Source organism: Erythrolamprus reginae, chromosome 3 (assembly GCF_031021105.1).
Source record: "Erythrolamprus reginae isolate rEryReg1 chromosome 3, rEryReg1.hap1, whole genome shotgun sequence".
Lineage (NCBI taxonomy): Eukaryota > Metazoa > Chordata > Lepidosauria > Squamata > Dipsadidae > Erythrolamprus > Erythrolamprus reginae.
Window position 1 is genome coordinate 146,036,066 of NC_091952.1, and position 21,621 is coordinate 146,057,686.

Here is a 21,621-nt window from a genome sequence, read left to right on the forward strand (position 1 = left end):
ATGATGATGATGATGATGATGATGATGATGATGATAATAATAATAATAATAAATAAATAAATAAATAAATAAATAAATAAATTAACTAGGAGGAATTTTTTCCATGGAAAATTTAAAAGATATGGCATTGGAACTAAATACTATTTTAAAAAGGGAAAAACTTTGATTTTTGACATATAAGTTGTCTCTGCCTTATTATAAATTGACATTTATTAGATTTATAAACTTAAAAGATGAAATTGAGCAAGAACAGTGAAGAGAAATTTCTGATTTGAAGCTGGAGTGCTATTTTGGGAAAAAAAGATGAGGTGTAACCCTCTGAACTTTTTCCTCTTGTTGGACATATAACATGGATCAAACTGTTGTTAAAATGACACCATCTGGAAACAAAGATGTGGAAAGCATACTCCAGGTATATGGGAATGCATATCCCAAGCATATGGGAATGAAAAGAAATACTTCAAATTATCGATCATATAGAACTAAAACTGGAAAATATAGTAGAAAATAACAAATACCATTCAGACAAATGAGGAAAATATGGAGAACTTTGGAAGATTGAAAGAAACAGAGGAACAAAAAAAACAAGCAGCAAAAAAGAAAACACAACAAGGGATTATTAAAACACAGAGGTAGTAAAGCAGAAGGAGGAAACCTTTGTTAAGGGAAATATAAGCAAGGAAAAGAAAGCTAGAAGGGGAAAGAAAGAAAAATGGAAATAATATTAGATAACAAAAATGGCAGCGCCGGACTTACCCGGCGGCAGGCTTTGCTGGAGGGACCGGGAGACACGGTCCCTCATGGCGGCCGCCATTTTGGATCCTGGGCGAAGTCTCGCGATGCGAGACTTCGCTCGGGAGGTCAGGCCTAATTGGCCAGGCTCCTGATTGGTCCGGGCGGGGCTTGCTTGCCCTATATAAGGGCGAGCAGGCCCGGGGCTCTCCCTTTTCGCCCGGACTGCAGAGCCTTGAGCAGACATTGTCAGTCTGCTCGCGGCGGCCATTTTGTGTGCGGCCTCGTGCGAGCCGCCATTTTGTGGCCTGTTTGGAGCGGAAAAGGCCTTTTTGCAACAGCGGAGCCAGCATCGGCTGGGCTCCGCTCTGGTTTGGAGCCCCATTGCCTGGTTGGGGGTTGTGTGGGGTGCCGCCTTCTGGTGGCCTCGCGGGCCCGCGGGGGTTCCTGGGTGGCCTGTGGCCTTGTGTATAAAAGGCCTGGTGGTGGGCCTTGCTACCACCGTTGGGAGGGGTGGTGGATTGGCCTCCTGGGAGGTTTGCACTTCTGAGGCCTGCTGCTTAGGGCAGGCCTTGCCTAGGGGGTGCAGGGTCCTTTGGGGGGTTGGTCACGCCCTCTCCCCTTCTTTCTGGTTAATAACAGAATCACAAGTCAAGGTTAATGGCCCCTAAAAAGCGGCCAGCTCAGGCCCTCCCGGCCCAACCAGTGGTGCGGCCTAGGAGGGCTGCCAGGCCGTCTGCCCGGGCTCGGGCTGCGGCAGAGGGGCCCCCGGGGGTGGTCCCGGTGGTGGTGGGGGGTGGGTTTTATGCCCACGGTCCCTCAACCCGAGGTTTCCCCTTCTCTTTCTTGGGCCAGGGTCCTGGAGCGGCTCGATGAACTGGAGCGGTGGCGGTCGGGTGCTGGCCCGGAGGGGCTTCCCATGACTGCTGCCGCAGCCTGGGGTGCCGACCCCGAAGAGGAGCCGGCCCAGGCGGGGCAGGTTGACCACACCACGCAGCTGGCACACACCGTGCAGACGGCCCCGGCGGGGCAGATGGCCCAGTCGGGGCAGTGGTCATCGTTGCAGGGACCAACAAGGATGGGTCCCCCGTGGATGGCTTCTACCCCTTACGGGGCAGGTGAGGTCACACCACACGTAGGCACTTCACCGCTCCTTCCCGTGCAGGGTCCCGGGTTCATCCCGCCCGCATTGGGGAGTGGCACCAGCTTCATGGGGGCTGCTGCGGGCACCTGTGGACAGGTCTGGTCCCCGCCGGCCCCGCCAGTAGGGGCCCCGGGGGTATCTTTCCCACCTGGGGCGGGGGTGGGGGGTTGGATCCCTCCTCAGTCGGCCATTATGCCACCGCCCCCTTTTGTGTATCCATCGGGGCTTGGTGTGCTGGGATCGGGGGCCACCACGGTGTGGGACCCGTTCGCCAGCATCAAGCCTGGGGCCATCCCTTGTGGGTTGCCCGCGACGCCTTTAGGTTACCATCTTCACCCGTCGGTGAAGGAGGCAATATGGCGGGGGGAGTATGTCGACCTTTTCTCCATTCTAAACAGGGAGGTCCCCAAGCAAGACAAGGAGCTGGTGCCTGGGGAGAAGGTTAAGAAAACAAAGGTCACAAAGTGTTTCAGCTCTTGGCTGTACACTTTTTTGACCTTTGCGTCGGTGGTAATTCAGAGGCAGCCGGGTAGGGCCGCTGCCTTGCTGAAGTACATCGACCTTATTGCAAGGGCCCACTTTGAATATGGGGGCACAATATGGAGGCATTACGATAAGGGGTTCAGGATGCGTATTGCCCATGACCCCTACTTGCCCTGGGATATGGTGGTTCCGGACCTGTGGTTCCAGGCCACGCATATGTCAGGGAAGGAGGGCTATGATAGGACCGATAGCGGTCACTTTATGGAAGAGGAGCCCGTGACGCCCGCGCCGGCCAAGGCCGTGGCGGGCGCCGTCGGGAAAGGGGCCTCTTTGGTGTGCAACGAGTTCGCTGCAAAGGGGGCGTGTTTTCGTCCCATTTGCAGGTTTCGTCATGCCTGCGGGAGTTGTGGGGGGAACCATTCCACAGCCGTGTGCCCCCGCCCCAAGAAGGGGACTGAAAAGAAGGGCTGGGGTCCCCCAAAGCCTCCCCCACCTGTTGGGGGAAAAGGGGCCCAGCCCACTTAATTTGCGAGTGCTTGAGGGTTGGTTGGGTGACTACCACCCTCGCCCGAGAGCGGACGCTCTCTGGCTGGGCTTCTCAGAGGAGTTTCGGATCCCTTACATGGGTGTTAGGAGGGCCTTCATGTCTGACAACCTTAGGTCGGTTGTGGGCCATGAAGGCATTGTTAGGGAGAAGATTCGGAAGGAGGTGGCCGAGGGCAGGGTCCTGGGGCCCTTCCCGGAGCCGCCCTTCCCGAATCTTCGTGTGTCTCCTTTGGGTGTTGTCCCAAAAAAGGCGAGTGGTGAATTTAGGTTGATTCACCATTTGTCTTTTCCAAAAGGGGAGTCAGTGAATGATTTCATTCCTGACGAGCTGTGTTCCGTCCGGTATGCATCCTTTGATGCAGCCGTGACTATGGTTAGGAAGTGTGGGGTGGGAGCCCTTATGGGTAAATGCGACATCAAGTCGGCATTCCGCTCCTCCCCATACACCCGGACGACTTTGAGCTGTTGGGCTTCCATTTCGAGGGGGGTTATTACGTGGACAGAGCCTTGCCCATGGGTTGCTCTGTCTCGTGCTCTCTTTTTGAGAGTTTTAGCACCTTTTTGGAGTGGGCGCTCAGGAGGCAAAGTGGTCTGGGTACTGTCGTTCACTACCTTGATGATTTCCTGTTGGCGGCGCCTGCGCATTCGGAGCAATGCTTTGCTCTGATGCGGGACTTCGAAGCCCTTTGTGCTCAATTGGGGGTGCCTTTAGCCTCTGAGAAGACCGAAGGCCCCGCTACCAGGATTACCTTTCTGGGTATTGAATTGGACTCAGAGGAGCAATCTTCCAGATTGCCCCTAGAGAAGTTGGTTAAGATTAAAAGGAAGCTTGATGAGGTGCTGGGCTGCCGGAAGGTGACCCTACGGCAGCTTCAGGAATTGACAGGCATTCTTAATTTTGCCTGTCGGGTAGTTGTTCCTGGTAGGGCTTTTTCCAGGAGGTTGTATGACGCGATGAAGGGGCTCCGCTTGCCCCATCATCGTACCCGCCTCCGCGCTGGGGTCAGGGCTGACCTCGGCGTGTGGCGGGATTTCTTGGTTAGGTTTAATGGTTTGTCTTTCTGGAGGCACGAGCTTCTTTTGGAAGCTGAGTTGCAGCTCTGCTCTGATGGAGTGCCTCTTCGTTGGTTAAGGACCTGACGTTCTTGGAGCTCTTCCCCTTAATAGTGGCCTTAGAGCTTTGGGGGGAGCAGTTTAGGGACAAGACCGTGCACTTTTGGTGTGACAACCTAGCGGTTGTCCATGTGGTGAATGCCCTGTCCTCAAAGAGCGACAGGGTCATGCGGCTTGTCCGCCATTTTGTGCACCGGTCCTTGTCTCTAAACGCATTGTTTTTGGCTAAGCATGTCCCCGGGTTGGATAATGGGGTCGCTGATGCCTTGTCCCGTGGTCAGTTGTCCAGGTTTCGGACCCTGGCCCCGTGGACCCGAGAGTTGCCAGAAGCGTTCCCCAGCCACCTCTGGAGTCTGGGGGGGATCCAGAGTGGTGGAGAGACGAGGCATCCCGGGCAATCTCCTTGTCTGTAGCGCCCGGCACCCTCAGGGCATACCGGCGTGCAGGTAGGAGTTTGGGGAGTTCAGGCAGGGCAGGGGTTACCAGCTTAGTTGGCCTGTCCCTGTAGAGCACTTGGCCGAGTTTTGCGTCCAGCTTAGGCAGCGTGGCCTGTCGGTTAGGACGATCCGGTCACGGTTAGCCGGCCTCGCCTTTCTGTCCAAGGCGGGGGGGTTTTGCAGATTTTTCGGGTGACTTTCGCATCCGGAAGATGCTGGAAGGCTGGCTAAGGGAGCAAGCTGGGGCCCCTGGTGACACTCGTCAGGCTCTGACGGTGGAGCAGCTGTCTTTAATCAACGTGGTTTTGGCAGTCTGTGTTCCTCATTGTACGAGGCCCGTCTTTTTAGGGCAGCGACTTGTGTCATGTTTTTTGGGGCCCTTAGGGTCAGCGAGGCCTGGCCTCATCTCAGGCTGACTATTCGCTCCGAGCCTTCTAGTATGCTGATCTGGCCTTTAGACAAGGGGGGGTGTCCCTTGTAGTAAGGCGGTCTAAGACAGATCAGCTGCGCAGAGGGGTTACCATCCAACTTAGTGCGGCCACCGACCAGTCGGTGTGTCCGGTGGCCGCCCTACAGCTTTATTGTCGTCTGCGGGGGTCAGGTCAGGGGTACCTGTTTAGGCATTGGGACGGTACCCCTCTGACCCGTTTCCAATTTTGGGCGTTAGTATCCAGGGCAATGGCCCAGGTGGGCATGGATCCCGCCGGTTATGGAACACATTCGTTCCGTATCGGCGCCGCCACTAGCGCGGCACTTTCTGGTTTCCCGGCCCATCGGATACGGGAGATCGTAACAAAAAAGGAAAAAGAGAGGAGAGAAAGATAGATATTATTGGGTCAGGGTAAATAAAAAATGATAAAATAAAAATAAATTGTGTATATATAATTGTTTGATAATAGAAATATTCAAAATCTCAATATAAAGATTGAATTTTAACTATGTTTTATATGAGAAAAAAGAAAAGTCATATCTTTGAATGTAGGTTTGATGATAGAAAACATGTAGAAATGAATGCGATATGAATAATTTGTTCATTGTTCATTTGTTCATTGTAAAATATATGTATGAATAAAATGTAGAAATAAAGTTATAAAATAACACAAGAAAAGATGAAGTTTGAAAACCAAGAAGATAGAAAGATTGAAATGTAATATATTTTTGAATATAAGTTTGATGATAGATAAGATGAAGATTGAAAATAAGGAATTTTTAAATATGTTTTGTATGGAAAGCTTATTGTAATAATGATAAAATAAGTGTATGAATAATGTGCAAAAATGAAGTTATAGAATAATATAAGAAAAGATGAAGGTTGAAATATATATTTTGAAATATATATTGTATGGGGAAAGTAATGAAATAGAAAAAAGTATAAAGAAATTATAAGATGATTTTTGATTAATGTGTAGGAAATAAGAGAAGTAAAATATATCAATATTAGAAATATATAAATTGGGAAATGATCACATCTTGGATGCTGGAATTAAAATAGTGATAAAATAGGAGGGGGAAATGATTAAAAATAGATATTAAGAAGAAAAGTAATTGGAGAGATGTATTGAAAATGAAATGATAATGGATTTTAAAAACAAAAATACTGTTAAGAATACTATATGGAGATATTAAAGAAAATGCTCATGGCATGAGAGACAATAGGGAAGGGGGTGAATCTTAAATTTGAAGTGTATTAATAGTCAAACACATAAAGATAAAATAAATAGATTAAAGGAATATATATGGAATAAAATATGAAAAAAATGTAAGATTGTGTAAACAAATCAAGGTTGAATCCCCAAAATGCAATGCATAGTAGCCTCTTAAATATTGGAATGTTGCTATCATGTCATGTCTAAGCCAGAGGTCCCCAACCTTTTTTGCACCAGGGACCGGCTTTAAGCTAGACCAGTTTTCCACGGCCCGGTGGGGGGGGGCTTTGGTCAAATGGGGGTGGGGTTATGGAGGGGTGGAGCTTAGTGACGCAGCCCTCCACACTTCTCCACAGGGCGGGGAGAATCAGGAGGCTCCTTTGGCGGCTGGGGGCTGCCTGGCTTTGTGATTTTGGCTGGGGGGGGGAGTTAGGAAGGTCCTACTTCTCCCCCCCCAGCCAAAAATTCAAAGCCTATCTGTTGGATACGGGCAATGAGTGGGACAGAGCGGCACGGAAGCCTCTTGCAGCAGCTGCCACAGCCACCGGCTTCGGCGCCGCTCGTCCCGCTCATCGCCCGTATCCAGCAGATAGGCTTTGAGTTTTTGGCTGGGGGGGGAGAAGTAGGACCTTCCTAAGTCCCCCCCCAGCCAAAATCACAAAGCCAGGCAGCCCCCAGCCACCAAAGGAGCCTCCTGATTCTCCCCTTTGAATCCCGCCGGCCAAGAGCACTTGGGCAGCAGCTTCTGCCAGACACGGGGAATGAGCGGGACGAGCGGCGCCAAGCCGGTGGCTGTGGCAGCTGCTGCAAGAGGCTTCCGCGCCGCTCTGTCCCACTCATCGCCCGTATCCAGCAGATAGGCTTTGAGTTTTTGGCTGGGGGGGGGGAGAAGTAGGACCTTCCTAACTCCCCCCCAGCCAAAATCACAAAGCCAGGCAGCCCCCAGCCGCCAAAGGAGCCTCCTGATTCTCCTCGCCCTGCCCGATGCCCCACCCTGTCCTGCATAATGTCCTCTGCCGGGAGGGCAGCGCCGCCGCGGACCGGCTGGAAAACCCCAACGGCCCGGTCCCAGTCCGCGGACCGGCGGTTGGGGGCCTCTGGTCTAAGCTTTCTTTTCATTAGAGACAACATATCCAATTCCTACAACTGTTCTTCATAGGTTTTAACCTCCAGCCTCCTAATCATCTTGACTGCTCTTCTCTGCACTATTTCTAAGGTCTCAATATCTTTTGGATGCAATATTTCAAATATGGTCTTACCAAGGCATTACAAAGTGGTTACTAATACTTCAAGTGATATCAATTCTATTCCTATATTAATGCAGCCTAGGATTGCATTGGCATTTTTGTCAGTTGCAGCACACTGGTGGCTTATATTTAATATTGAGAAATAAAAATTCCATAGTAGGATAGTTTAAGATTTGTTTTTGTAAGGAATGATAAACCATTAACTGAAACCCATTGTTTAGAGTCAGGTAAAAACTTACCATATATGGATTGCTGACATTTAGGAAATAAGAAAGGGGGAATGTACCCATATTAGGATAGGAACTGATTTGGCTAATTGTCATAGGGTGTAACCCACCTCGTCAGGTAAGGTGATAAAGGATTGGGAGGTGACTATTAGGGTATATTAACCAGCATTCTGCTTCTGTCCGGTGCGGCTCGCTCGTGGGGGTCCGTCACACTTTGCAAATCATTTTTCTTTTTTTCTGAAAGCCTAGAGAGAATAAAACTCTCTCTCTTTCCCAAACATCTCATGTGAATTTATTTCCAAAAATTCTGCTCACAATATAAATATTTATATTTATATTTAAGCAATTGTTTTCTATCTAAGACAGTGATGGCGAACCTATGGCACGGGTGCCACAGGTGGCATGCGGAGCCATATTTCCTGGCACGTGAGCCATTGTCCTAACTCAGCTCCAACAGGCATGTGTGTGCCAGCCAGCTGAATTTTGGCTCACATGGAGGCTCTGGGAGGGCGTTTTTGGCTTCTAGAGAGCCTCTGGGGGAATGGGAGAGGATGGTTTTTCCTCCCCTGGCTCTAGGGAAGCCTTTGGAAACTGGGGAGGGGGAAACATGAGCCGGAGGCTGTTTCCGGCCTCCAGAGGGCCTCCAGGGTGGTGGTGGAAGCTGCTTTCGCCCTCCTGGGTCATTGAATTATGGGTGTGGGCACTCGCACATGGGCTATAGCGCACGCATGCTCTTTCAGCACCTGAGAGAAAAAAGGTTCGCCATCACTGACCTTGGACTTCAAAATCTCTCTTGGAGTTACTTCTTTTGAACCAAGTTTCACCTATCGGTAATCTGTACCTGTGCATTTGGTTTTTCTTGCCTTTCTGTACATCTTCATTTTGTTAGATAGGTTGTAATTTAAATAAAATCATGTTGTAGTTTAAATAAATAAAAAAATGTTGTAATTTTAATAAGTCATATAATTCAAATAATCATTTAAATAATTTGCTGTTAGTTGAGAAGACTCAATTTTATGTTTTAAATCACATCACACATTAGTCAAGAAGTTTCCATAATCATTTATAATGAAAGTACAATGATATAACCTGAATGAAGCAATAGCAAAAGTACCTAGAATTATAAGTGCTACATAGACTTCATAGTGTTTTACAGCCTTCTCTAAGTGGTTTTATAGAATCAGCATGCAGCACTACACAACCCTGAGTCCGGAAGGATGGAAGGCGGAGTCAAACTTGAGCCGGTCAGGATCAAATTCCTGGCAGTCAGCAGAATTAACCTGCAATACTGCATTCTAACCACTGTGCTACCATGGCTCTTACTATACCACTTACTATATAAAGAGAAAGGATTTTATTTTATTTTTTAGAAAATACATGCTATTAACACAATTGGATTGTTTTTTTTAAAGAAATAATGGTAGAATAATGTGTGAAGAAGATATTCTTGTACAATAATTAATAACTAAAAATTACTTGTAAATGTCCACAGGATGTTTTTTCATATTGTGATATGAGCCATTGCCGTAAATTGTATTAAATCAAGTTTGTTCTTCAGTAAATAATTTAAAAAATGCAGTTATTTTTTTATACCAACAGAATATACACTTTCATTAATCTGTTTAAAACAAAAAAATATGTGCAGTTGCAGAAAGATCAGCACCCGATATTTAAATATTGAATATTCAAATTTTAGTTGTGCCTTAATGGCTACAAGTGAAAGACAATCTGAATTGTTTTTTGAGTTCTCTAATTGTCTATTGATCCCCCCCAATTTGTTTTTTGAAAAACTAACAGATATTTAAAAACCCACCTTAAATACTCATATAAAAAGAACCTACTTTTGTTAAAAATTGGATTTTATTTTATTGATCTTGTAATGGTGTGTGGGAATGTCCTTGGGAGACAGCAGTGAGGTGCAGCCAAGAGAACAGTCAGATAAAAGGCATCATAGCCTGCAGCAGAATGCGGTTGGGGCAAGAAAGGATCAAAAGAGACCCTCCTTAGCTTCTCTTCTCTGGCTGTAAAGGAGATGGCGTGGGAAGATGTACTTTCAGCCTTGGAAAATTCTGTAAAGACAATGTTTTTCAAACTTTTATTTTTATTACCCAAAACAGTTTATCAGAAAGTCCTTTTTTACCTAATGTAGGCAAGTAGTATTATCCATTACCTCACTTCCGTCTGACACTAATTGGCCAAACTTCATATGGCAAGTAAGACAGCTGTATTAGTTTATTTGCCATTGTGTCAACCTTCGCTATGCTGCTGCTTTCTTTTGCTTGGTTGTCATAGAGACGGGGAGGGGTAGAGATCAAGGGGGGTATTGGGAAGTGTGCAGGAGGAGAGTAAGTTTTGATTTCCCAGGTGCCAGGCGGAAACCGTTAGATGGAAAATTCCTGAAGAGTCCGGGAGGAGCAACTTGTGCCACCTGATGGATCTGGACCATAGTTCCCTGAAAACTGAGTTGTGTGCTGGAGCACGGGAGATTTAAACGCTCAGCCCTGAAGATTGCAATTCTAGCGCACAGGACCGACCTCTGCGCTAGAATTGGCAAACTGTGGCTGAGATTTTAAATCTCCCGCGCTACAGTGCACAGTAAAGGAGGAAAGGCGGGAAAGAAAGGGGCGGGAAAGAAAGGGGCTTTCCTTCCAGCCCCTTTAACCCTTTCTCCTTCTGGCTAGGATGGGTAAGTCCCTTACCATGGAAGGGGGTGGTTGCGGAGCCGCTGGACCAATGCCAGCCCGATGTCCGTCCTTGGGGGTGGGTGGGATGGCAGGGTGGAACCGCCACCAGCCCGATGTCCATCCATGGGGGGTGGGGTGGGCTGGCGGGGTTGATCCACCACCAGCCCGGTCTCCGTCCGTGCGGGGTGTGTGGGCTGGTGGGGTTGATCTGCCACCAGCCCGGTCTCTGTCCGTGGGGTGTGTGTGGGCTGGCGGGGTTGATCCGCCACCAGCCCGATGTCCATTCGTGGGGGGGACACCAAACAGGGGCTGCCAAAGGGGCGCCGATGCCGAACGTGGTCCGTTCGGGCAGGGCAGGCACAGGCAGCCCTAGGAGAGAAAGTGGGAGGGAGAGAAAGGAAAGAGAGAGAAAAGGAGGGAGAGAAAGAGGGAATGAAGAGAAACAAAGAAAGAGTGAGAGATATAAAGGATAGAAAGAGGGAGGGAGAGAAAGGGAGGGAGGGAAAGAGAAAGAGGGAATGAAGGAGGGAGAGAAAGAGAGATATAAAGGATAGAGAGAAAGGGAGGGAGAGAAAGGAAATAGAGAAAAGGAGGGAGAGAAAGAGGGAATGAAGGAGGAAGAGAAACAAAGAAAGAGAGATATATAATGGATAGAGAGAAAGAGGGAGGGAGAGAAAGGGAGGGAGGGAAAGAGAAAGAGGGAATGAAGGAGGGAGAGAAAGAAAGAGATATAAAGGATAGAGAGAAAGGGAGGGAGAGAAAGAGGGAATGATGGAGGGAGAAAGAAAAGAGTGAGAGATAGAAAGCATAGAGAGAAAGAGGGAGGGAGAGAAAGGAAAGAGATGAGAGGAAGGAGGAGAGAGAAAGGAGCAGGAGCAAATTATGGATGTCAGAACTCGCGTATGCGTGATAGTGTGTGCCCACATTTTATTTATTTATTTATTTGTTTGTTTGTTTGTTTGTTTGTTTGCTTGCTTGCTTGCTTGCTTGCTTGCTTGTTTGTTTGTTTGTTTGTTTGTTTATTTGTTTATCTATGCTGCCCAGTCCTGAAGGGACTGCCGCTCAGGCACTATACTTTTCCGCCCACACCGGGAAAAAATTAGAGGGAACACTGATCTGGACAATGGAGATTGGGCGAATGCCCAACAGGGGGGTGAAAAAGGGGTTTTGATATGTGTGTAACGCACCATTTTCCTTCAGACTTTTCTTTTTTTTCAATGCTTCAAGTTCTGATTTTGATAAATTCACTTTTGAACTTTATAAAAGGACTCTGAGTTGTATTTGTCTGAATTCTGACTGGCAGTCTTGACACATTGTCTGTCTCTTTTAGCATCTGCTTCTCCTTTTCTTTGCTATAATTATAGGGAAAAACATAGTGCTACTAGCTTACCAAGCCTAGAACTCAGTGATGAAATACTCTGGCCAGCAAAGATTCCAGAGTCACATGCAAATGGCATTCCTTTTCTTTTCTGCATTTGTTTTGTTAGAAGAAATATCCAGTTCCAGTTCCAAGCTGGTAGAAAGGAACTGGAGACAATATGGAGGCAGGGGATTGATTGGAAAGATAGTTTAATGATGGACAGAACCACCAACCACATGGGATTTGGGCAGCTGACCACATGGAGTTGAGAGTGAGGGGGTTTTATACCTTCTCTTGGGCTTTGTACTTGAACTTCCTGTTCCTGTGCAAGAACATGTATTCTATAGGCTATTGTCAGACTCCCATGGTGCCATTTACAAATCCTAGGAGTTTGTTGAAGTTTGGCTGATGCAATGAAGGGACTTTTGGGAATTTCCTATTGTGGCTGAGGGCTAACCCTACCTTTGCTCAGACCTTACTGCAGTGAGTAATGGATTACCAAATCTAAAAGCATTTCTAAAAGCTGGCCTCAGCTTTGTATCTGCTTGGGATAGGGAGCTGGGGCTCCGAATTTCTGTCTCCCTTAAGATTTCTTCTCCCTTCATTCTTCTAAGAGAGGGATGGGTGCTAACTTTCTACGTTATGCTAAAGGTTGTCTATGTTCAGCATTTTTTGGCAAGCATTACAGGACAGTCTGTAATGAGCATGTGCTTGGAGCCCCCTTGTGTATGCTGAAATACCCTTAGGTTATCTTTGAAGAGATTTTCCAAGGACATCACAGATCTGTAAACTGGGATGAAGACTCTGAAGGCTCTGAAGACCCTGATCACAGGGTATGACTTCAATAAGTTCTCATCTCTCAGTTTAGGTAACCACTGGCAAAATGGAGACAGAGCCAGGTAGTTGAGATGGAAGAGTTTAAGAAATTGGCAAATTAATAGCTTCTGGAGCTATGGTGGCAATCAATTTATTTTGTCCCAAATAAATTTTGAAATAAAATGGGAAACAGAGTACCAGAAACAAGTTTGATATTATTTTACTTGAAAAATATGCCTAGCCCTGATGTTTCATGTGTGAGACTACCATTTTAAAAGAAAATTAACCATATTTCTCCCACTCAAATGACAGGAAATGGAATTAATGCTTTTTTAAAAAAACACTAAATTATAAACTAACTTAACCCATTTTCTGGATATTGTACAATGCCCTGCATTTTGACTCCACCGGAACAAATACAGTAGGGATTCGTCCTTTCTGTAGGTACCAGTACAGTGATACCTTGTCTTACAAACTTAATTGGTTCCGGGACGAGGTTCTTAAGGTGAAAAGTTTGTAAGACGAAACAATATTTCCCATAGGAATAAATGGAAAAGCAATTAATGCGTGCAAGCCCGATTTCACCACTTTTTTCAGCCGAAGCACCCGTTTTTGCGCTGCTGGGATTCCCCTGAGGCTCCCCTCCATGGGAAACTCCACCTCCGGACTTCTGTGTTTTTGCAATGCTGCAGGGGAATCACAGCATCACAAAAACGAGTGCTTCTCTGGCAACGGAAGTCCGGAGGTGGAGTTTCCCAGTGAAGGGAGCATCAGTGAAATCACAGCATCGCAAAAACACTGAAGTCCTCGAAACCCCACCTCCAGACCTCTGTGTTTTTGCGATGCTGCAATTTCACTGAGGCTCTCCTCGCTGGGAAACCCCACCTCCGGACTTCTGTTGCCAGCGAAGCGCCCATTTTTGCACTGCTGGGATTCCCCTGCAGCATTACAAAAACACAGAAGTCCGGAGGTGGGGTTTCCCATGGAGGGGAGCCTCAGGGGAATTCCAGCAGCGCAAAAACAGGCACTTCACTGGCAACGGAAGTCCGGAGGCGGGGCATCCCAGCGGCGGCGGTGGGTTTGTAAGGTGAAAATAGTTTGTAAGAAGAGGTAAAAAAATCTTAAACCCCGGGTTTGTATCTCGAAAAGTTTGTATGACGAGGCGTTTGTAAGATGAGGTAACACTGTAATTGGTTTTACTCAAATAGGGAACTTGTCTATCAGTGCCAAAATATTCATGAAGTTATAGATCGGTGATGGTGTACCTATGGCATGCGTGCTGCAGATGGCACATGGAGCCATATCGGAGGGCGTGTGAGGCCTTGCCCTATATCAGCTTCAGTGTGTATGTGCCCGCTGGCAAGCTGATTTTCAGCCTTCTTTTTTGCCTTTTTTGCTCTCCACAGACTTCAGGGAAGCCTCTTGAAGCTTGGGGATGGCGAAAAATGGCCCAACGGGCCGTCTGAATGTTCAGAAATGTGCACACCCTTTTGGCATGCAAGCCAAAAAAGATAACAACACTTCACACAGAGAACAAGGTCAATTTTCTCAGGGTACCGGGGTTCCCCTAAAAATCCTCCCCCTGACTTAGAAAACATGTTATCAGGTTTTTCTTTTAAAGATTTAATTATCACTTGGAAAAACACACTGTGATGATTGCAGTCTATGAGGAGGGAATGTCTCCCTGGCAGCTATCCTTCCTAAGAATAGCCTCTTAATTGAATGGCAATTAAGCTACAAAAACATTTTTCAATAGCAGCAATGAATGTCCAGAGACATTCAGAGATCTGGAAAATAGGACTGTGAGGAGCAGAATGCAAACTTAAAGTTGGCAGTACCTTTGGATGAAAGAGAGCAACATCTGGACCCTGTCATCTTTCTTTGTCTTTCTAGATGAGTTTCAAATTCATCTGTGTAAAATGGAAAACCCATCTAGTAGATTTAGCTACATATCTAAAATAGTGTGTATATGAGTACACATTAGATAGGGCCAGGGCCGCCGATAGGGCGGTACTACTGGGAGTGGTGTACCGGACCTGGCCATGAGGGGCCCCCGGTTTTGCCCGCCATCGCACATGCACAGTACCAGCCCTCTCTTGCCGGCTGCCTGCCTCACCAATGAAAAAGGCGGGCCCTCTGGCCCTCGCGAGGCAGGACTCGAAGAAGCCCCGACGGAGCCTTTGGCAGCGTGGTCCTCCAGTCCCAGAGTAAAGCATGCGGCGAAGGTAGGAGCCCCTTTGGGGTGGTGGTTGCAACTTGCGCTTGTGTTAAATTTTGTTTCTTTCCTAAGCAGCTTTCTGTGTAAAAAAATCCATTTGGGAATGAGTCGTTCCCAAATGGATTTTTTTACACAGAAGGCTGCTTAGGAAAGAAACAAAATTTAACACAAGTGCAAGTTGTAGGCTTCGCACGCGTGCGCCAGCATCCCCCAAAAGGCCCCGCCCGCACCCTTTTCCAAAGGTGCGCACGAAGCCGCGGCCGCCCCCGCCCCCCCACGCCTCTAACCCCCTTGCGCCCCTGTGGCTACTCGCCACTGCCCTCGCCCGCCCGGCCGCTCCGCCTCTCTTCCCTGCAGGCATTCTCACAGCGGGGCCCACCGCGCTCTCTCCATCTCCCTGCTAGCCTGTCCGGAGCATTCAAAGTAAGAGCGAAGGTTTTTCTTACTTTGAATTTTCCGGGTTGGGCTGGCAGCAGGGGATGGGGAGAGCACGCGTCAGCCCATGCGCCCGACATTCCAGGCGCCGTCCCGGTGCGATGCCCCAGAGACCCCTGACCCCGGTTTCCTGGATTCCTGGTGGCGGCGACCGAGCCCTGACCAGCGGGCTCCCGACCGAGCCCTGCCGCGGGAATGAAGCGAGTGGGGCGCTCCCCGCCCGGCTGCGGCTCTTGTAACTCGGCCCGGGATGGGTGTGACTCTACGGGCTGCCCTCGTCGGGGAAAGGGAGGGGAGGGGAGGGGAAGAGAGGGCCTGGAGGACACAGAAGAGAAGGAAGGAAGGAAAAATAGGGAGGGAAGGAAGGGAAAGACGGAGGGGAAGGAAGGGGAAGAGGGAGGAGAAGGAAACAGGAAGAAGAGATAGGTTGGTTGGAATGAAGGAAGAAGGGAAAGAAGGAGAAAGGGGAAGGGAAGGAAGGAAAGGAAAAGAGGGAGGGGGGAAAGGAAGGAAGGAGAGATAGGTTGAAAATTGTAATTGAAAATTACAATTGAAAGTAATTGAAAATTACTTTCGCCAGCCTCCGGAGAACGAGAGAGAGTGAGAGCAATGACAGAACAAGATAGAGAGAAAGGGTGTGTGTGTGTGAGAGAGAGAGAGAAATAGGGGGAGAGAAAGAGATAGCAAGAGAAAGAGAACGAGAGAGAGAAAGAGTGTGAGAGAGCAAGAGAGAGAGAGAAAGAAAACAAGAGAGGTAAAGTGAGAAAAAGAGAGAGAGAGAAAGAGGGGAAGAGATAGAGAAAGAGAGAGAAAGAAAAGAGAGAGAGATGAGAGAGGAAGGAAGAGGGAGAGAGAGGGAGAAAGCAAGATAGAGAAAGAGAGAGAGAAAGAAAGTAAGTAAGAGATGAGAGAGGAAGGAAGAGAGAGAGAGGAAGAAAGCAAGAGAGAGAAAGAGAGAGAGAGAGAGAGAAAGAGAGAGAGAGAGGAAGAAAGCAAGATAGAGAAAGAGAGAGAGAGAGAAAGAGAGAGAGAGAGAGATGAGAGAGGAAGGAAGAGAGTCAGAGAGAGGAAGAAAGCAAGATAGAGAAAGAGAGAGAGGGGAAGAAAGAGAGAGAGAGAAATGAGAGAGGAAGGAAGAGAGTGAGAGAGAGGAAGAAAGCAAGATAGAGAAAGAAAGAGATGAGAGAGGAAGAAAGAGAGAGAGAGAAGAGTGGAAGGAAGAGAGAGAGAAATGATAGAAAAAAGGGGAGAAAAAAAGAGAAATGAGAAAATAATTGAGGCAGAGAATGACAGAAAAGAGAGAGAAACAGAGAGAGAAGTGATTCTTGATTTAAAGCATATGGTAAAAGCACTTAAATAATAACAGAGAAAAAAACCCAGCCCTCCCCTGTTTTTATTAATAGTTTTGCTGGTTGTTTTAGTTTTAATAGTAATGGATTTTGGGTTTTTTAAATTATTATTGACAAAATTGAACGGGTCCAAAGACGGGCTACAAGAATGGTGGAAGGTCTTAAGCATAAAACGTATCAGGAAAGACTTCATGAACTCAATCTGTATAGTCTGGAGGACAGAAGGAAAAGGGGGGACATGATCGAAACATTTAAATATGTTAAAGGGTTAAATAAGGTCCAGGAGAGAAGTGTTTTTAATAGGAAAGTGAACACAAGGACAAGGGGACACAATCTGAAGTTAGTTGGGGGAAAGATCAAAAGCAACCTGAGAAAACATTATTTCACTGAAAGAGTAGTAGATGCTTGGAACAAACTTCCAGCAGACGTGGTTGGTAAATCCACAGTAACTGAATTTAAACATGCCTGGGATAAACATATATCCATTGTAAGATAAAATACAGGAAATAGTATAAGGGCAGACTAGATGGACCATGAGGTCTTTTTCTGCCATCAGTCTTCTATGTTTCTATGTTTCTATTAATTTCTTTTAATAAAAAAGAAGGGATTTATTTATTTATTATTTATTTCTATGCCGCCCAGTCCCAAGTTTTTCCTTATTTCCAGATTGCATTTCTTCTTGGTGAGGTTCCGCCCATTGCTTCTTGTACTACCTTCAGGTGGCATGGAGAATAAATAGATGCCATCTGCTCTGTGGCAGCCCTTTAAGGATTGGGGAACTACTATTATATTCCCCCTCAGTTTTCTATTTATTGAGCTAAACATACTCATTCTCTAAGCCCTTGTTCATAGGATTTAGCCTCTAGGCCAGGGGTGTCAAACTCAATTTCATTGAGGGCCACATCAGGGCTGTGTTTGACCTCAGAGGGCCGGGGGAGGGCTTGCCCAGGGTGTGTGGCCATGGTGGGCATGGCACGGGATTTGGGGGACAGTAGTTTTAAAATGGCTTAGACACTTAGGCTGTATGGGGCCCCAAAATTCCTGATGGGGCCCTGGATAGGGCTGTTTTTTTCCTGTTTTTGTATGATTGGGGAATAATGGTATTTTCATGGTCTGCATTATTAATAGATTGTTATACTTGATTGTTCCCAAAGGCCAAGATCAAAATAGGTGAATGTGTTCTTTAGAGCAGTGGTCCCCAACCTTCTGGTGGCAGCGGCAGCGGCAGGGTAGGATGTGTGTGTATGGTTGCAGGCAAGTTGTGGGCAAGCAGGCTCATATGTGAAACCCAATTTGTGCAAATGGAGTTTTGTGCACTCATTTGCACTCACTTGAAATGTGTGTGGCCCGGTTATCTGTGGGCAATGGGATGATACCAGGCCACAGGTTGGGGGTTGAGGACCTACCATTTTGGCTCCCAGCAAAAAAGTTATGACCAGGGAACGTGCCAAGCAGTTTTTTAGAATACAATCTGAATTAGTTAAGAATAATATAACTTGGTGGGCAGTTACACTGGCTTTATTATTTCCATATACAGAAAAGTACAGGTGGTCCTTGATCTATGACTGCAATTGAGCCAAAACATTTTGATGCTAAATTAATTATTTAGTTAATTTTGCTCTGGTTTACAATCTTTCCTGCCAGTTAAGTTAATCACTGAAGTTGTTAGTAACATGATTGATAAGTAAATCTGGCTGCCCTATTGACTGCTTGTCAGAAGATTGCAAAAGGTGATCACATGACCCTGGGCATACATATGAGTCAGTTGCCAAGCATCTGGATTTGGATCATGTGACCATGAAGATGCTGCAACAATTGTAAGTGTGAAGAACAGTCGTAAGTCACTTCTTTCTGTGCCATTGTAACTTTGAAGGTAAAATGAACTGTTGTAAGTTGAGAACTACCTGTATACTTTAGAGTTGCATTCCTAAAGATTGGGGCATGTAGTTTGACAATGGGAGGAAAGATGCCCCAAGAAATTATATGCTACCAAGCTCTGTGCCAGACACGTACTGTATGCTGCAAATGTAGAGCTTGCCTACAACAGGAGACTTTTCTGGCAGAGGAATAGGCTGGTTTCAGGGAGAGTTGATTTACCATTACCCATTTGCACTTCTCTCTTATTTAACAGTGAAATATTCTGCTTCTCTTACACTTTCCAAATATCAATTTTTATTGAATTAGAATCAGCATTTGATTGTATTAATTGAGGCAAGTTGTAGAAGAATTTGGAACCCTCTTCAATGGGGAATTTTAATCACCCTTACATCAATTGGAAAACTAATTCTGCACCAAGTAAGAAATCAAATAGGTTCCTAACCAACCCTGCTGATAACTTGGTTGACCAAAAGGTAGAGGAGGGAACTAGAGGGACAGCCATACTGGACTTAATACAGTGGTACCTCGTGATACGAACCCCTCGTGATACAAACACTTCGAGATACGAACCCGGGGTTCAGAAAAATTTTGCCTCTTCTTACGAACTTTTTTCACCTTACGACCAGGAAGGACGTCCTCGTGACGTCAAAGCTCCGCCCATGGATTTCCCTATTGGGATTTCCCCACCTCCTTTCCAGCCTCCAGATCGGCCGAAAACGCCGCTGCTGATCGCAAAAACGGCGCTCTGCTGAGCGCCGCTGCCCGACTGTAACCTTCTGAAACAGCCGGGCGCTTCTCGGCGGCCTCTGGAACCTGAAAAGTTCAGGTTCGGGAGAACGCCGAGAAGCCCCCCGGCTGTTTTAAAAGGTGACAGCCGGGCGGCGGCGCCCAGCAGAGTGACATTTTGGGATTTTTTCCCCCTTGCATGCATTAATCGCTTTTACATTGTTTCCAATGGGAAACATAGTTTCGTGTTACGAACTTTTCACCTTACGAACCTCCTTCCAGAACCAATTAGGTTTGTAAGACAAGGTATTACTGTATTTCTAAAACAGAGAAGAAGTAATAGTTTAAACTGCGGGAACCTTGTTTGAGAGTGAAGATGTCATACTAGAATTCAGCATAATACAAACACAAGCAATAGAGCACAATGACACCAGTCTTTGAGTTGATTTTAATAACTCAGAGAGAACTTTGGAAAGATTCCTTGGATGAAAATCCTAAAGGGGAAAATAACTCAAGAATCTTTGGAAACTCTGAAAAATATGATCATAAAAGCTCACACCAGCACAAAAACGCTGAGAAAGAAAAACAAGAAATTCAAGCATACCATACATAAAACTATATAAGCTTGGGGGAGATGTCTCAATTCCCCCATGCCTGGCAATATAGGTGGGTCTTAAGCAATTTATTAAAGAGAAGGGGGGTGGGGGCAGTTCTGATCTCTGGGGGGAGTTGATTCCAGAGGGCCAGGGCCGCCACAGAGGACCCCTGGGTCCCGCCAGACAACATTGTTTAGTCGACAGGACCTGAAGTAGGCCAATTCTGTGGAACTTTATCGGCCGCTGGGATTCGTGCGGCAGAAGACGGTTCCGGAGATATTCTGGTCCAATGTAGTTTGTTTGTTCTGATTGCTTGCTCCTGGGCTGCAAGAATCAAATCTTCTGTCTCCTTCTTCAGTGTTCCATTAGGGAGCTATAACCAGGTCCTCTCCTTATATAATAATAATAATAATAATAATAATAATAATAATAATAATAATAATAATAATAATAATAATAATAAATCCAGCATAATGATCTCGTGTGCTGTGTTATATTGACAAAATAATAATAACAACAACAACAATAATAATTATTATTATTATTCATCTCTTTTATTCATTAAACCTGAAACTCAGTCAACTGAACATTTAAAAAAGTATCACAAATACCACTGACTGATGCTAATGGTTGATACAGTTGCTGCCAGCATCCTAGTTATGAACCAAGTAGCTTCTTAAAATATATGATGTTCCGAGTATCACAGGTTTTTTTCTGTTCCGCTGGTGTTATTGCAGGAAGCTGCAATTTCTTGATATGTTTTGTGAAATTATTGGACATGGTACTAAGTGCCCCAATGATAATGGGTATCATTGTTACATGCTGTATCTTTTTCTTTTATGTACGATGAGAGCATATGCACCAAGACAAATTCCTTGTGTGTCCAATCACACTTGGCCAATAAAATAAAATAAAATTCTAATTCTATTCTATGTTTCTATATGTTTTGTATCTATTCTTGTTGTGAGCTGCCAAGAGTCTGAGGAAATGGGTGGCATAGATGTCAAACAAACAAACAAACAAACAAACAAACAAACAAACAAACAAACAAAGTAAGTAAGTAAGTAAGTAAGTAAGTAAGTACGTAAGTAAGTATGTAAGTAAGTAAAAGTTTTGTCCATAGCCGTGTAATTTTAATGGCTAGGTCACAATATTTTGTAATTTTTTCCAGTTCTTTTCTTTGACTCTGACATCTCCTGTTACAGCGATATCAATAAACTGAACTCTTCGGTCCTCAACAACCGTGATATCTGTGTTCCAAAAGCCAATCAATCTGCCTTCCAAAGTCCCACCAAAATCTTTGCTGCATTCACATATTAAGTGTGAAACAGTTTCAACTTTGTCATTGCAAAGTCAGCAGTTTGGATTGTCCATGGATTTTTGTATCTTCACGTTCATGGCATTAGTTTATAGTGCTTGTTCTTGAGCAGCGAGTATTAAACCTTACATTTTTTTTCTTGATGGTTCCCATTTTAAGCTATACCCATGTGTGTTAATTTTATTTTATTTTATGTTAGTTACTGTCAATCAGATGTTTAGATTGAATTTGACATTTTAATCTACCTATTAAGTTGTCCCCAAGAACCTGGGATAGGCAAGCTGTTGTTGTTTCATGGTGTTGCAGAATGTAAGCTGTTCCAAGTAGAGCTGCCTTTTGTAGTTGACTAATGCTAATTTTGTGAATGCCAGTGATGCTCAATTGGTACTCCAGATGTTTAGGATTTGCATCCAAGGTGACTATCACTATTGATGCCATCTTTGGTTACTTTTGCCATAGACATTCTACTTCTGTCCACAGGTCTTTGTATATTGTGATGTTCCGCAGTTCTTTGTCTTCTGTATCTTTAAATATATATTGTTTTTCATATTTCCTGAAGAAGAAAGTCTTCGGCCTGCTATACTGCCCAAAGTGCTGAGACGTATATTAGCAAACAATTTTTTAAACATTGGGTGATTATATTCCTTCTTTAAAATTATTTAAAGC

General features: G+C 45.7%; 1 protein-coding gene across 2 annotated transcripts in view; it reads left to right on the forward strand.

The window, feature by feature from the left end:
• The window catches only part of NRG2 (neuregulin 2), a 259,760-nt gene that overhangs the window by 14,354 nt on the left and 223,785 nt on the right, over positions 1–21,621 (forward strand). The window lies entirely within an intron of this gene.